The sequence below is a fragment of the Phocoena sinus genome, chromosome 11 (genome assembly GCF_008692025.1).
Source record: "Phocoena sinus isolate mPhoSin1 chromosome 11, mPhoSin1.pri, whole genome shotgun sequence".
Classification (NCBI taxonomy): domain Eukaryota; kingdom Metazoa; phylum Chordata; class Mammalia; order Artiodactyla; family Phocoenidae; genus Phocoena; species Phocoena sinus.
The window spans coordinates 89,683,531-89,700,031 of NC_045773.1; the positions used below are offsets into that span (position 1 = coordinate 89,683,531).

Here is a 16,501-nt window from a genome sequence, read left to right on the forward strand (position 1 = left end):
ATCACGTGAGAAGACATCATAGGAAAGTAAAGGGTCCCCAATACCAATAGGGGATTTTTTTCCCCCAAATTAGCCCTTGTTCAGCGGGTCATTATAATCTCTAAAGTAATAATATTTTATGTCCTATTAACTTACACTAACAGAAATCTGACAGCCTTGGGTGAAATGGAATCTTAATCTTGAATGATATGATACTCCTACCCACCACTGAATATTTAAAACCTTTATATATCTAACAAGAGTAAGCATAATCCGGCAGAAGGAACACATTTAGCGTCAGTTCCCAATTTCATTAGTTTTTACCAAGCAGATTCAAACCAACAATTTCTCCATTCTCAAAATGATTTTACATATCAGTGTTCAATGGGATATTCCCAGATTACAACGTTCTGCTTTTCCTGCAGTCATCCACAATGGGTCCCACCGACACCTTTCATCAGAGTGCCTTCCCCACTTCTCTCTGCTCCTTGTTCAATGCGTCACCAGTCAATGGCTTTATGGCATTACCTAATTGGCATAGTTTTCCTCCACTTTCCCCAATATTTAATATCCACTCTCCCCCTCCAAACATACCCTTATGCATACACAGCCTTTTAGTAATATTCTGAATATAGAGGGCAGATGTTTCAGCAAAGAGTTAATTGAGTTTAACAACATAAAATAATTCAGTGGTTTGTAAAATAAGCTGATAAATTCCCCTCAATCAGGTAAGTACACCCAAACCCTACCCACCCACTGACTCCTGAGCATATCTGATTTTACTCAGGTGCCCAGATACTTCCAGTCGGAATGATTCCCCCCCATTCTTCTGGGATAAATCCTCCTTTTAATAACTAGACAAAACTCCCAAGCCATACATGGCAGGAAGCCTAGAGCCTCCCTCAGGCTGTGCCTCTGCCTCTGATGAATTAGTCACTCCACAACCTGCCACCACACACACTGGACACCATGGTTTTTCTACATTTCCTAAAGCATCCCTAACAAGACGTGCACACAGAATTTTACTGGTGGTGAGAGGGTAATAGTGAGCAGCACAGAGCAGGAAACAACTTCCTCTCAGCGCCAGACAATGGTAGATGCGTGCTGCCCATTCTGTACTACAAGAAATGTTCAGAAGCCATATTCCTTCCTAGGCCACGCAGCACCTCCCTCTGCATTCCTGGGAGTCCCTGCTCCTCCTCTGTCCTCCTCACACGGCCCTCTTCCCTCTCCATTCACAGCCCTCTCAATCTAGATTACTCCTCCATATGCTCCAGAAGTCTTGTTTTTCTCAGTCAGAAAGTCTATCAGGGCTTTTTCCAAAGTAACAGAATCATTCCCTTGGGAAGAACATATCATGCCATTCCCCTAGAAGGCAGAAACAGTAACAAATTTTTCAAATTTTTGCTTTGTTAATAATTTGTTCCTGCTTCATTTGCAACAGCTGAATATGTGGAAAGTCTTTCATTTAGGGCACATTTTCCTGAAACTCACACTACAATGTCCTGCACTGTATGCTCTCCTGCATCCTGAAAGATGTGGATCCCAGCGGTAGTCAAGGACCCTGCTAGCTATAGGCTGACCTCACTCTGAAACCCATTCACAAGACCACTAATACCACTGATTTCTCCAAGGCAAGGGAAATTTTTTTTTTCTGCCAAGCCATCTTTTATTATTCTCCCAGAGGTACCCCTTTCTAACTCTTTGCCAGGCAGTAGAACATCCTTCCCCACTTCCTGTGGTGACCTTGCTCTCCAAACAATCCACACACATCTTTCTTTCAGTCCTCCCCTAGTACCTGGCCATGAGCTTGCTGTTTATACCAGTGTGACCCTTCTTTACCATGTGAAAGCTTGTAAAGATTTCTGTATCTATACTTCCCATAAGGCCCTCTGGGATGAGATGACCCCTGACATCTGAATCTATCAGTCTTCATTTTCTAGCCTTGTCCACCTCTCTGTCAGTTTCCATCTTTCCTTACCTAGAGCCCTGTATTTGTTTCCTAGGACTACCACAACAAATCACCACAAACTTGGTGGCTTCAAATAACAGGAATTTATTCTCTCACAGTTCTGCAGGCAAGAGGATCAAAATCAAGGTGTCAGCAGGACTGCACTCCCACCAAAGCCTCTAGGGGAAGAGTCTTCTTGCCTCTTCCAGCTTCTGAAGGCTTCAGGAGTTCCTTGGTTTATAGCCACATAATTCCAATCTCTGCCTCCATCTTCATGTGGTTTTCCATCTCAAGCCTCCCTCTGCCTTTTTTCTTATAAGGATGCTTATCGTTGGATGTAATGCCCACCCAAATAACCCAAGATGATCTCATCTCAAGATCCTTAATTTAATTACACCTGCAAAGATCCTATTTCCAAATAAGGCCACCTTCAAAGGTTCAGTATAGACACGGCTCTTGTTGGGGAGGAAGACCACCATCCAGCCCACTACAAGCTCCACACTTCTAAAACCTTTGGCCTGACACTTGCCTGTGAAGAACATCCTTCCTGCAGACTCCCCAGAGCCCCAAGAACCAGGAAAGAGATTCACTAGGTTTGTCCACTGTGCACCGCATGGGCTCAAGGGAACTCTGTTCCCTTCACCTGAGGGCAGGCAGTAGATCCTGTCTCTATGCATAGAGAAGTGCTGCTAGAGACCTAATTTCACATGGGAGGATTCTACAGTAGTATAAGGAGGGGAACGTAATCAGTCTCACTTGACTTTTCCACCTCCCTTAGCAGAATGGAAATTTTTACTTTCTCTTCTTTCACCTTCCCTGGAATTTGTACCTAATATCACATGACAACACTTTCCAAACCACGATCTGCAGAACAGGAGATGTTGCTGCGTGTTCTGCAACTAGGTGCTCTGAGAGAGTGAGCACGCACGCAAGCTCATTAGCGGCTCTGAGAAGCCGCCAGTAAAGTAAGTAGGCTTTAATACTTTACTAAAGAAAGCTGGTTAACCACATTTAACCCGAACTCTCTTGACTTCAAAGACCTTTTCCTTAGAGTATCTTTTGCGATCTCATAAGAATGCTAATGTCCTACAGAATACATATGGGAAATTTCTTTGAAAATCTGAAAAATAAGTGTCGTAAAATTAATATTACATAAGCAACAGTTATTGTCTTCTCATTTCCAACATTAGGATATAAAGCTGTGTTTTAAGTCACCTTGGTATTATAGGTCTAAAATTAAAGTCTTAATCTAATTTTGGTTTTTCTACATAGAGCTGAGCACCCTGAATTATCTGGCATCTGTAGAGGATGAAGGAACAAAACCAGCACAGAATAACCCTCAAGATATTTTTATTTTTATTTTTGCGGTACGCGGGCCTCTCACTGCTGTGGCCTCTCCTGTTGTGGAGCACAGGCTCCGGACGCGCAGGCTCAGCGGCCACGGCTCACGGGTCCAGCCGCTCCGCGGCATGTGGGATCTTCCCGGACCGGGACACGAACCCGTGTCCCCTGCATCGGCAGGTGGACTCTCAACCACTGCGCCACCAGGGAAGCCCCCCTCAAGATATTTTTGAAGGCAGTGACCCACCTCCTCTTCATCTTCTCTCTCCAGCCTCCTCCTAATAGTGGTACCTTGCATGTAACAAGCACTGACTGTTCTCTAAGAACAAAGTAGTGAGTTATAATGCTCCCTCTTGAACTAATGTAATCTATATGTGAGAATAAGCCCTAATTATTTTTCCTTTCACAGGCATAGTAGAACAATATTTCAGTGATTGTTTGTTTTTAATATAATGAGAAACACTACGAGTTACAAGATAGATAATTTGCAAGAAAGTTTTCAGTGAGTCATTTCAAATTACAGAACTTGATAACTTTAAGCACAGACACCACACATTGTTCAAAAAATGGGCACTATCTGTGTGCTAATGAGCCTGACTGTAGGTTCTCCCTCCACTTCCTGAGCTGCGGGTGTTGGAATGGACACTGACCCAGAAGTCAGAAGAGACAGGTTTCAGTTCCACTTGGATGACCACAGACAAATCTTTCTGAAATTGGAGTTTCTTTATGGAGTTTCCAAATACGCAATAAGGACATACTAATACTGCCAATCCTTACTACTCAAAGATTCCATATTTGCAAATTCACCTACTTGCTAACATTTATTTGTAAAACCCCCAAATCAAAACCCGTGGTGCTTTCAGTCATTCACGCACATGCACAGAGTGGCAAAAATTTCGAGTCACCGAACATGCGTGTTCCCAGCTGAGGTGGGACAAGGCAACACTCAGGCTTCAGTGCCAACTCTCATACTGCAGACAAATATCCCTTTCGTGATCTGTTTAGTGCAATATCTGCACACTTTTTTGTGGTTTTTTTTTTTTTTTTTTTTTTTGGTGATTTCACTCTTTAAAATAGTCCCCAACCATATGACCCAGCAATCCCACTACTGGGCATATACCCTGAGAAAACCATAGCTCAAAAAGAGTCATGTATCAAAATGTTCATTGCAGCTGTATTTACAATAGCCCAGAGATGGAAACAACCTAAGTGTCTATCATCGGATTAATGGATAAAGAAGATGTGGCACATATATACAATGGAATACTACTCAGCTATAAAAAGAAACAAAATTGAGCTATTTGTAATGAGGTGGATAGACCTAGAGTCTGTCATACAGAATGAAGTCAGAAAGAGAAAGACAAATACCGTATACTAACACATATATATGGAATTTAAGGGAAAAAAAAGTCATGAAGAACCTAGGGGTAAGACAGGAATAAAGACACAGACCTACTGGAGAACGGACTTGAGGATATGGGGAGGGGGAAGGGTAAGCTGTGACCAAGTGAGAGAGAGGCATGGACATATATACACTACCAAATGTAAGGTAGATAGCTAGTGGGAAGCAGCCGCGTAGCACAGGGAGATCAGCTTTGTTATAAAGCAGAAACTAACACACCATTGTAAAGCAATTATACTCTAATAAAGCTGTAAAAAAAAAAAAAAAATAGTCCCCAAGTGTAGTAATGAAGTGCTGTCTAGTGTTCTTAAGCACAGAAGGCTGTGATGTGACTTAAATACGTGTTGGATAAGCTTCGTTCAGGCATGAGTTATAGTGGTGTTGGCCATGAGTTCAATGTAAATGAATACACAATATACATTAAATAAGGGGCCTTTAAGCAGAAACACACGTAAAGCAAGGTTAGGTACTGATCGGTTAATGACAATGGTGTGACAGAAGCTCACAGGGACTTAACCATGCATTTGCCTGAGGAGCAGTGGTTCAGTATTCACTAATTCAGTGTTTCCGATGACTTTATAGAACATAAGCACCATGAGTAATAAGAATCAACTGGATATCTCAGCCTCATAAAGTAGCTTTGATGCATAAATTAGAAAATATATATTTATATTTTTATTCAAGTATAGTTGATTCGCAATGTTGTATTAGTTTCCAGTGTACAGCACAGTGATTCAGTTATACGTGCATATATATCTATTTTTTTCAGATTCTTTTCCCTTATAGGTTATTACAAAATATTGAGTATAGTTCCCTGTGCTATACAGTAGGTCCTTGTTGATTATCTATTTTATGTACAGTAGTTTGTGTCTACTAATCTCAAACTCTTACTTTATCTCTCGCCCACCCCCTTTCCCCTTTGGTAACCATAAGTTTGTTTTGTATGTCTGTGAGTCTGTTCCTATCTTGTAAGTAAGTTCATTTGTGGCATATTTTAGATTCCACATATAAGTGGTATCATATGGTATTTGTCTTTCTCCTTCTGACTTACTTCACTTAGTAGGATAATCTCTAGGTCCATCCATGTTGCTGCAAATGGCATTATTTCATTCTTTTTTATGGCTGAGTAGTATTCCATTGTATATATATACCACATCTTCATTATCCATTTATCTGCTGATGGACATTTAGGTTATTTCCACGTCTTTACTATTGTAAATAGTGCTGCTATGAACACTGAGGTGCATGTATCTTTTCAAATTATAGTTTTCTCCAGATATATGCCCAGGAATGGGATTGCTGGATCACAGGGCAACTCTGTTTTTAGTTTTTTGAGGAACCTCCATACTGTTTTCCATAGTGGCTGCACCAATTTACATTCCCACCAACAGTGCAGGAGGTTCCCTCTTCTCCACACTCTCTCCAGCATTTGTTATTTGTAGACTTCTTAATGATGGCCATTCTGACCAGTGTGAAGTGATACCTCAAGAAAATATATTTTTTAGCAACATATAACAAATTATTTCTGAATACCTGTCACACACCAGGCTCTGTGTAGACACTGTGGACTGAGATACACCAGTCAGAGTCCCTGTCTCACAGAGGAGATTTAGGCGAACACTTAGAAGAAGCTTTAAACAATATGTTATGTTAACATTTTTGTTAATGTTTTCCTAATATTAAGGCTATTTAAAAATCCTTTGTCTTCAAAATGTAGGCTTTGTTCTTTTAGGACCAGAAGTGGATTTGGAAAATTAAATGTCTTCACAAAATTTCCCTAATTTAAGCCATAGAAGTGAAGAAAGAAAACAAACGTAAAACATTTCAAGAAAAATTCAGTATTAGATTTGGGATTATAAAAACTTTGTATTACAATAGTTATTAAGCACAAAATTTACAGAGCGTTTTACAAAGAGAAGATCGAAATTCCCACCAGTCTTTAGAAAACTGAATTTACATCAAGGAGAAAATAGAGGTACAGCAAAGGAGTACTGGGTTACCAAAGGGTCGTTTGGCCATAGGTGCTCAGAAGGCTAATCAAATACATAAAGTAAAGACAATTCTGATCAGAACAGAGAGTAAGTAAAACCAAGGAGGTATAAAAGTAAAACTAGGAGATTCACCTGGATATTAAAGTCCTTCTCCACATGATTCAAATTATAGCCACTGGAGTATGAGAGAAATAGCAGCAGTCAAGACAGGTCAAAAGATGCAGAAGCAAATGCCAGGAAGGGTGTTTGAACTGCTGCTCCATGTCATTTGGCCAGTTTTACCAATGAGACGGTCAGCTTTATTTTGAAGACAGTGGCTAAAATGTTTCAGGTGTTAGAGTGCCATACTGAATGGTTACGCAGCTTCTCCCAGTTTATTTTCCCCAACTCCACTATCAACTGATTGAAAGGACTTAAGATTTTGAAAATCTAATGTGCCTCACTCCCCTGGGTGGGTATGTTGCTATGTAACAAAGAACATGCCAGTTTATCTTCCCCAGCACTAGGCACAGCTGGAAGGAAAGAAAAGCAAACCCATTTTAAACCATTTGAAAGCTACTCTCTATTCCAGACTATGAGGCTGCTCTCTTTAGGGTCTAAAATATGCTTACTTTACCCATCTTTGTTGACACAACCACAAACTTCAGCAAATACTGGAACCAGACTCAACCAGATTCCTTATAAACTTCCATATGTGAGCAAAATTCCCCTTTGATTTTGCCTAATGTTCATCTGCTATAATTTTTACCAAGTTCTAAAAAGGAAATCTAGCATTCTCTATTATGTATTTTACTGTAAAAGAATAAAATGGCAATTGGACAACACTTACCCATTTCAATCTATAGTAAATTCTGTCTCTTCATCCTCTCAAAAACTTTTTTTCTGGTAGTCATCATTTATCTTTATATCTTATAAGCAGTCCTGCTAACCCATGGAACTCTTTTTTTTTTTTTTCTGACACCCAAAGCAATGAGGATAATTGGACTTACTCTTGCAGGATAAAAAATAAAAACAGAAGTCAGAGCTTCAGGTTGTGTTGGTAGTTGGGCTATGGGACCATCTTTTTTCTGAAGGAACCCTAAATGTGTTCACAACTGGCTGAGTCTCCACTGGGAGAAATGTGCTGTCCTACATGCAAAACTGAGAGCTCGTGTCCTCTGCCTTCGTCCTCAGATCTTCCTTCAGACTTGGCATCGTGCAGCAAGCCAGGAGCCCTGCCTCGAGAGAGCTGAGCCTCTTCTATCTCAGACAGCAGCTGGCTATGTAATCCTGGACCAATGTCTGGTAACTTCTCTGAGCTTCAAGTTCTATTCAGCCTTCCCTGATTTCCTCTAGTAACAAATTCTTTCTCCCTACTGTCCACTCCTTCCTTATGGAACTTTTCACATTTGTGTTGTATTAGAGTTATTTATATACAGCTGCATCTTGTCTATCATATGTAGGCAGAAACCTCAGTTCACCCATATTTCTGTCTCCCTCTTCTCTGTACTCCAAGGCCCAGTCAGAGTCTCAACTTTTAATAGATATCATTAAGTAGTCATTAGATTACTAAATAAAACATATAAATACATTTCACTATGCCAGTCTCTCTTCAAATGTAAGTGGACATAGAAAGGGGGTGATCATAGTTGCTAACAAGCTTGAGACTATCGATCGAAAAAGGAAAGCAAATATTCATTATGAAATTAACAGTGCTATATGATAAAGATAAGCTTATATGATAAGTGTTATATGATAAGGAATACAGGGATATCAAAAGCTTGATTCTGTTTATAAAAACTTTTGGGAAAAGCAATGTGTGTATCTTGCAGCTGGCCTCCCATGTTGATCCCATAGTGACCCTACTCTTCGGCATGTCCCCTAGGCCAAGTTTAATCAGCACGAAACAAGGTGCTTTCCACCTAGAACAGCCGAGGCAACCTCAGCCTCTTTTGATACCTGGAACTCCAAGCTCTCTCTGGCATTATAATAAAGCACATTCACTACTAGTAGTATTAAGAGAAAGGGAAGGGACCTTAAATGTGTGATGAAGTATCAACCTTGAAATCAGATGGGGGAATTCATACATTTTAACATGTCTCTTTTGTAAGGTGACACTTTCCTACCCAGTAAGGAACAAGACTGCCAAGGATATAACTTCCTTTCTCAGAATCCAAACACCTTTCATCTTAAAAAGTCACATATGACTCCTCAAGTGTTAAACATCAGCTTCCTTTCACATATGTAATGACATATCCAAGAAGGGCTTCAGAAAGGAGTGGGATCAAAAGACCTGTCTGAAGCCTCAAATGCACAGCATACATTCACATTCACATTCTAGTTATCTGTGCAAAAGGCACAGCCCACAAGGCCCTCTCTGATCTGGCCTAGTTACCCCCACATTCTTGAACACCTGACACATTGAGCAGCTCATCACTATCTGGACATACTGAGCTTCTTCTCAGCTCCTCCTCTTCTCTGCTAGATGAAGCGCTTTAAGCTTCTGCTTTCTGAATCCATTCCAGAGTGAGGTATTTGTCCCTGCATCTGTGCTCACATATGACTTTATTTAGTACTTGGATATCATGTTTGGTTAGTTGTGTATCTGTGTGGCCCTCACCACCTTAGACTTACCCATTTTTCATCTTCAGAAATTAGCATGGTGCCTGACATACAATTGTGTTTATTCATACCTGTCCTCCCACTTCCTTGGTATAGACTTGTCACTTCAAAGTATCTGTGCAGCCCAAGACTAAGAATCTCACAATCCCCTTTTCATCTGGGTGGGGCCATCCAGTCAGCTCTCCCCATGGTATATGAGCAGAAGTGACATTTGCCTCTTTCAGGCCAAGTTGGTTAAGAAATGGCTGTGCCTGGACTTCGCTGATGGCGCAGTGGTTAGGAATCCGCCTACCAGTGCAGGGGACATGGGTTTGAGCCCTGGTCCGGGAAGATCCCACATGCCGCGGAGCAACTAAGCCCGTGCGCCACAACAACTAAGCCTGCGCTCTAGAGCTCGCAAGCCACAACTACTGAGCCCAAGTGCCACAACTACTGAAGCCCACGCGCCTAGAGCCCGTGCTCTGCAACAAGAGAAGCCACCACAATGAGAAGCCCGGGAACCACAACAAAGAATAGCCCGCGCACAGCAACAAATACCCAAGGCAGCCAAAAATAAAAATAAATAAATAAATAAATAAAAATTTTAAAAAGAAATGGCTGTGCCTTCTTAACCTTCTGTTTCCCTTTATACCAGCTGGATGCAAAGGATTCCAAGGTCTGGCAGGGTCACAAGATGGAAGGTACCTAAGTTCTTGAGTCACTGTGTGGAGGAAAGCCTCCCACCAACTGGGACACCCTCATTAGATTGTTACATGAGCAAGGAATTAACATCTATTGTGTTAAGCTACTGAAATTTGGGGTTTCATTTGTTGTAGTAGTTTTAGCCTAAATAATACAGATTAATTCTCAAAATGTGTACTTTATTAAATAATTCTGTGTAACAAACCATGCTTAGTCTCTCTAATGTCTAAATCATAAAGCATGGATATAGGAGAGTGAAGGAAAGGGAACTGAGCAGGAGGGAAAGGAGGGAAGGGAGATGGAAGGAAAGAGAAGGGAAGAAAGGAGGGAGGGAGGAAGGAAAAAGAAGCTGTATACAATAAAGAATTGTAGTCAAGCTGCCACCTCAAATGTAAGCTGCCTATATCCTTATCATCAATCAAGTACATTATAACCAGGTCATTTGTTAATTTTGCTGCTGTATCTGCAATGCCTAAAATTTCCTGCGATATAGGAGATGCTCAATAAATATGTGCTGAATTAATGAGTAAATAAAATTATGAATTAATACCATGTTTTTCTTCCTTATAAAATGACCCCAAGAATTCACTCCTCCTTAGGGCTACAGATTATGGTATTCAATCAAGTATAAAATAATTTCTCTCCTCCAAAAGTTTAAAAAACAACACATAAGATTGTAACATTCATCTGAATGCTTATGATGTGCCATGGGCCTTATGGAATACATGTTCCCTGGAAGCTTTCTTCTAAAATAATAGCACATTGCTTGCTGTTAAAGAGTTGATGCTTAATGGTTGGCTCTGAACTAAATGAAAGATAGAACTGTTCTCCCTTTCTTATCCTAATCTCCAAAATGAGTTACTTATTATTATAAGAATTTTTAGGAAAACTTTCAGAAGATATTTTTGGGGAGAAGAGCAGGGGAAGGAGAATTTTCTAAAACAGAAAAAATAATAATCCTACCTTAATACTGAGTAAAGGGAAAAGAGACCACATGTAGTGAAGAGACCAATTTAATCTACATCCTATGGTCCAATGGTCCAATTATTGCAATATATATGATGCTAAATTTTGCCCAGTCCTGCTAATCAGACAGCAGCTCACTGTGTCTGTTTATCTCTAGGCCATTACCCAGTTGTACAGTAAATCTGCATTTCCAGAGATGGTCTAAAATAGAAACCCATGCTGGCTAAATTTGTTTTGGGACATATCAGGCAACAGCTAGAAATTTTTAAATGACCAACTTGTATTCCACCGAGGCACTGAATGAATTGATTAGGGAAAAGCTAAAAATTGAATAGTATTTTCCGGAGTAGGCTAAGGTTAGTGCTGCCAGCGAAAATGTGTAACTACCAAGTGAACGGCTATCAATCAGAGCTGATTTTCAAATAGAAATGTGGAAAAAATGAAATTAAATGGGAAAGGGGAATGTCTTATTTTCCTCTCTATGTGGCCGTTTCCAACTAGGTAATGATATAATTAATTCCTCAGGAATACATGCAAACTCCCACCACTAAAATTATGATATAAGATAAGTTTTCCCACCAGCCAGAGGTTATTTCTCATCTGAGACAACCTTTGATCTGAAGATGGACACACACACTCTGAAAGAGCTGACACTCAAAGGACCAATATCGTGTGATTGATTGGTTTCTAATATGGAGAGTGCGGTGCTGCCGTTGAGAAGAAGGGCTCTCTTGACAGACAAGCCCAACTATTGTTTGGCTGCTCTCATGTTAGCGAGTGCCCTGCGGTAACCCTCATGCTCTGAAATACTCATATTGGTTATTTCAAAGTTGGGTGCGGAATTGTGCTTTCCCATGTCTGTCACTAATGACTTGCAGCTGTTGCTAATCTGTGCCTCTGATTTCCTTTGATTACTATGTGTATTGATGCCTGTGGTAAATAGGCATCTGCCAGGTGCCAGCACAATCAGGGGAAAAATATAAAAAGTTCCCTGTTTCAAATTCAATGTGACATTGTGCAAGTTGAGAGGCAGCCATTTAACTATTCAGAGGAAACAGCTTCCTGGGGCACCTCCGGCCTCCTGGCCAGGGACATTCCTCCCATTCTCCCCACACCCATCCCATGATGCTGATTTTCTTCAGGATGGTTTTCAGCCACGACAGGAGGGCTTCCATTGCCCATGACATCAGCAGAGGGGAATATTTAAGATGGGTGGTTACGACCCAAGTTTCTATAGAGCATCTCACCCCTCAGCTGATTTAAGCCTTAAAGGACCTCACCTGTTCCATTAACTGCCCAAAAGCTTCTCCACAACAGCTGTCCTGTGTTTTTCCCTCTGAGGAACACATCTTTCTCAGCAAAGGCTCTGGGCTGTTATCACCTTCTCTTTCAGGAGAACCAGGTGATAATCTGGAAGAAAACAAAGCAAGATGTAGGCTTTCAGAGGAAAAATGCAAAAGTGATCAGGATCAAAAGCCAACACCTGAGGGTACAATGGCAAGTAGCTTCTTTGGAGCACTTGTATCTTGCTTTTTTGGTTCTCAGAGAAGCTACAGACAGAGGTTGAGTTCATCCATTTCTTACTCTTACACAGCAATGTTACACGATAACTTTGAAGAAAAAAAGGAGCCTCTGGTGTCCCCAGGTAGGAGTTTTTCTCCACGGCTTCCTCGACCCTCCTTTACCACAGCAGTAAGAGTGATGATTTTATCACTGCCAGGAAGCAGAGCAAGAGGCAGGTCTGCTTTGGAGTTAGTGGTTACGTTACGAAGTAAGGCACCTCAAGGAAGGGACAAAAGAATAAAGGCTGGCCAAGTGAAGCCTAGAACATTGAGAGAAAATTTCATGAGATCCCAAGATATATTGACGTTAAATAGGTCATTTGAACCTTACAAAAATCTGATATGAAAATGAGCAACTGATGGACTCTTATCATTCCCACTTGGGCAATTTTAAAACCCAGACTGAGGCTGGGACATTGATTTACAAGCAGAGCTCAGGAATGTTTGGTCTTCTTCCATCAAACTGTAACAAAGTGTCCACTCTAGACATTTAATCCCTGTGGCTTCAAAAATCTGCCAGTAAGACAGTATGCCCCAGCAATAGATAAAAATAGAACATAAATGAAAGAGGACCTCATATCTAAGTCAGAAGAAATAACTAGAAGAATTTAGTAAATGCCCATTAGCCCAGTGATTAAGGGAAACAGATGCATCATAGTAACCATCTGAACATGGACTGTAAGATTCAGAAAGAAACCTGAGTCAAGCAAAGTACAAGGCTAATAATAAGGGGACATAGCTAATAAATTAGCAAAAGTATGAGTCAACGTTCTTAGAAAGAGATATTATATCATTCCCGGGATATTCAGACAACAAATACTTCAAAACTATTTTACTACACTGCATTTATTTAAAGACAGTGGTAAAAAATAAATTTCCCAGATCCAGACTGGAAGCAAGTCAACATCTAAAAGGGTCCTGGGGACGAGGGGAAGATGGCGGAAGAGTCAGATGCGGAGATCACCTTCCTCCCCACAGATACACCAGAAATACATCTACACGTGGAACAACTCCTACAGAACACCTACTGAACGCTGGCAGAAGACCTCAGACCTCCCAAAAGGCAAGAAACTCTCCACGTACCTGGGTAGGGCAAAAGAAACAAGAATAAACAGAGACAAAAGGATAGGGACAGAACCTGCACCAGTGGGAGGGAGCTGTGAAGGAGGAAAGGTTTCCCCACACTAGGAAGCCCCCTTCGCGGGTGGAGACTGCGGGTGGCGGAGGGGGAAAGCTTCGGACCCGCGGAAAAGAGCGCAGCAACAGGGGTGTGGAGGGCAAAGCGGAGAGATTCCCGCACAGAGGATCAGAGCCGACCGGCACTCACCAGTCCGAGAGGCTTGTCTGCTCACCCGCCGGGGCGGGCGGGACTGGAAGCTGAGGCTCGGGCTTCAGTCGGAGCGCAGGGAGAGGACTGGGGTTGGTGGCGTGAACACAGCCTGCAGGCGGCTAGTGCACCACGGCTAGCCGGGAGGGAGTCCTGGGAAAAGTCTGGACCTGCCGAAGAGGCAAGAGACTTTTTCTTCCCTCTTTGTTTCCTGGTGCGCGAGGACAGGGGATTCAGAACGCTGCTTAATGGAACTCCAGAGACGGGCGCGAGCCGCGGCTAAAAGCGCGGACCCCAGAGACAGGCATGAGACGCTAAGGCTGCTGCTGCCGCCACCAAGAAGCCTGTGTGCGAGTACAGGTCACTATCCACACACCCCCTTCCGAGGAGCCTGTGCAGCCCGCCACTTCCAGGGTCCCGGCAGCCGGGGACAACTTCCCCGGGAGAACGCACGGTGCGTCTCACGCTGGTGCAACGTCATGCCGGCCTCTGCCGCCGCAGGCCCGCCCCGCACTCCGTGCCCCTCCCTCCTCCCGCCCTGAGTGAGCCAAAGCCCCAGAATCAGCGGCTCCTTTAACCCCGACCTGTCTGAGCGAAGAACAGACGCCATCCGGCGACCTACACGCAGAGGCGCGGCCAAATCCAAAGCTGAGCCCTGGGAGCTGTGAGAACAAAGAAGAGACAGGGAAATCTCTCCCAGCAGGCTCAGAAGCAGCGGATTAAAAAGCTCCACAATCAACTTGATGTACCCTGCATCTGTGGAATACCTGAATAGACAACGAATCATCCCAAATTAAGGAGGTGGACTTTGAGAGCAACATTTATGATTTTTTCCCCTTTTCCTCTTTTTGTGAATGTGTATATGTATGCTTCTGTGTGAGATTTTGTCTGTATAGCTTTGCTTCCACCATTTGTCCTAGGGTTCTATCCGTCCATTTTGTTTGTTTTTGGGGGTTTTCTTAAAAATTTTTTTCTTAATAATTATTTTTTATTTTAATAACTATTTTATTTTATCTTACTTTATTTTATCTTCTTTCTTTCCTTCCTTCCTTCCTCCCTCCCTCCCCCTCCCTCCCTCCCCCCTCCCTTGCTCCCCGCTTTCTTTTCTTTCTTTCTTTCTTTCTTTCTTCCTTTCTTCCTTTCTCTCTTTCTCTCTTTCTTTCTTTCTTCTTTTTCTCCCTTTTATTCTGAGCCGTGTGGATGAAAGCTCTTGGTGCTGCAGCCAGGAGTCAGTACTGTGTCTCTGAGGTGGGAGACCAACTTCAGGACACCGGTCCACAAGAGACCTCCCAGCTCCACATAATATCAAACGGCGAAAATCTCCCAGAGATATCCATCTCAACACCAGCACCCAGCTTCACTCAACGACCAACAAGCTACAGTGCTGGACAACCTATGCCAAACAACTAGCAAGACAGAAACACAACCCCACCCATTAGCAGAGAGCTGCCTAAAATTATAATAAGTCCACAGACACTCCAAAATACACCACCAAACGTGGACCTGCCCACCAGAAAGACAAGATCCAGCTTCATCCACCAGAACACAGGCACTAGTCCCCTCCACCAGGAAACCTACACAACCCACTGAACCAACTTTAGCCACTGGGGACAGACACCAAAAACAACGGGAACTACGAACCTCCAGCCTGCAAAACGGAGACCCCAAACATAGTAAGATAAGCAAAACGAGAAGACAGAAAAACACACAGCAGATGAAGAAGCAAGATAAAACCCCACCAGACCTAACAAATGAAGAGGAAATAGGCAGCCTACCTGAAAAAGAATTCAGAATAATGATAGTAAAGATAATCCAAAATCTTGGAAATAGAAGAGACAAAATACAAGAAACATTTAACAAGGACCTAGAAGAACTAAAGATGAAACAAGCAATGATGAACAACACAATAAATGAAATTAAAACTACTCTAGAAGGAATCAATAGCAGAATAACTGAGGCGGAAGAACGGATAAGTGACCTGGAAGATAAAATAGTGGAAATAACTACTGCAGAGCAGAATAAAGAAAAAGGAATGAAAAGAACTGAGGAGACTCTCAGAGACATCTGGGACAACATTAAACGCACCAACATTCGAATTATAGGGGTTCCAGAAGAAGAAGAGAAAAAGAAAGGGACTGAGAAAATATTGAAGAGATTACAGTTGAAAACTTCCCTAATATGGGAAAGGAAATAGTTAATCAAGTCCAGGAAGCACAGACAGTCCCATACAGGATAAATCCAAGGAGAAACACGCCAAGAAACATAATAATCAAAGTGTCAAAAATTAAATACAAAGAAAACAAAAGCAGCAAGGGAAAAACAACACATAACACACAGGGGAATCCCCATAAGGTTAACAGCTGATCTTTCAGCAGAAACTCTGCAACCCAGAAGGGACAGGCAGGACATATTTACAGTGATGAAGGAGAAAAACCTGCAACCAAGACTACTCTACCCAGCAAGGATCTCATTCAGATTTGATGGAGAAATTAAAACCTTTACAGACAAGCAAAAGCTGAGAGAGTTCAGCACCACCAAACCAGTTTTACAACAAATGCTAAAGGAACTTCTTTAGGCAAGAAACACAAGAGAAGGAAAAGACCTACAATAACGAACCCAAAACAATTAAGAAAATGGGAATAGGAACATACATATCGATAATTACCTTAAAGGTAAATGGACTAAATGCTCCCACCAAAA

General features: G+C 42.0%; 1 protein-coding gene across 2 annotated transcripts in view; it reads right to left on the reverse strand.

Annotated features, from left to right (window-relative positions):
- RNF144B (ring finger protein 144B) overlaps window positions 1-16,501 on the reverse strand; it is a 274,965-nt gene that overhangs the window by 96,824 nt on the left and 161,640 nt on the right. For both annotated transcript variants that reach the window (XR_004352057.1, XR_004352056.1), the window contains one exon: window positions 12,193-12,322. The gene's annotated coding sequence lies outside the window, so the exon portion shown is untranslated. The remainder of the gene's footprint in view (window positions 1-12,192; window positions 12,323-16,501) is intronic.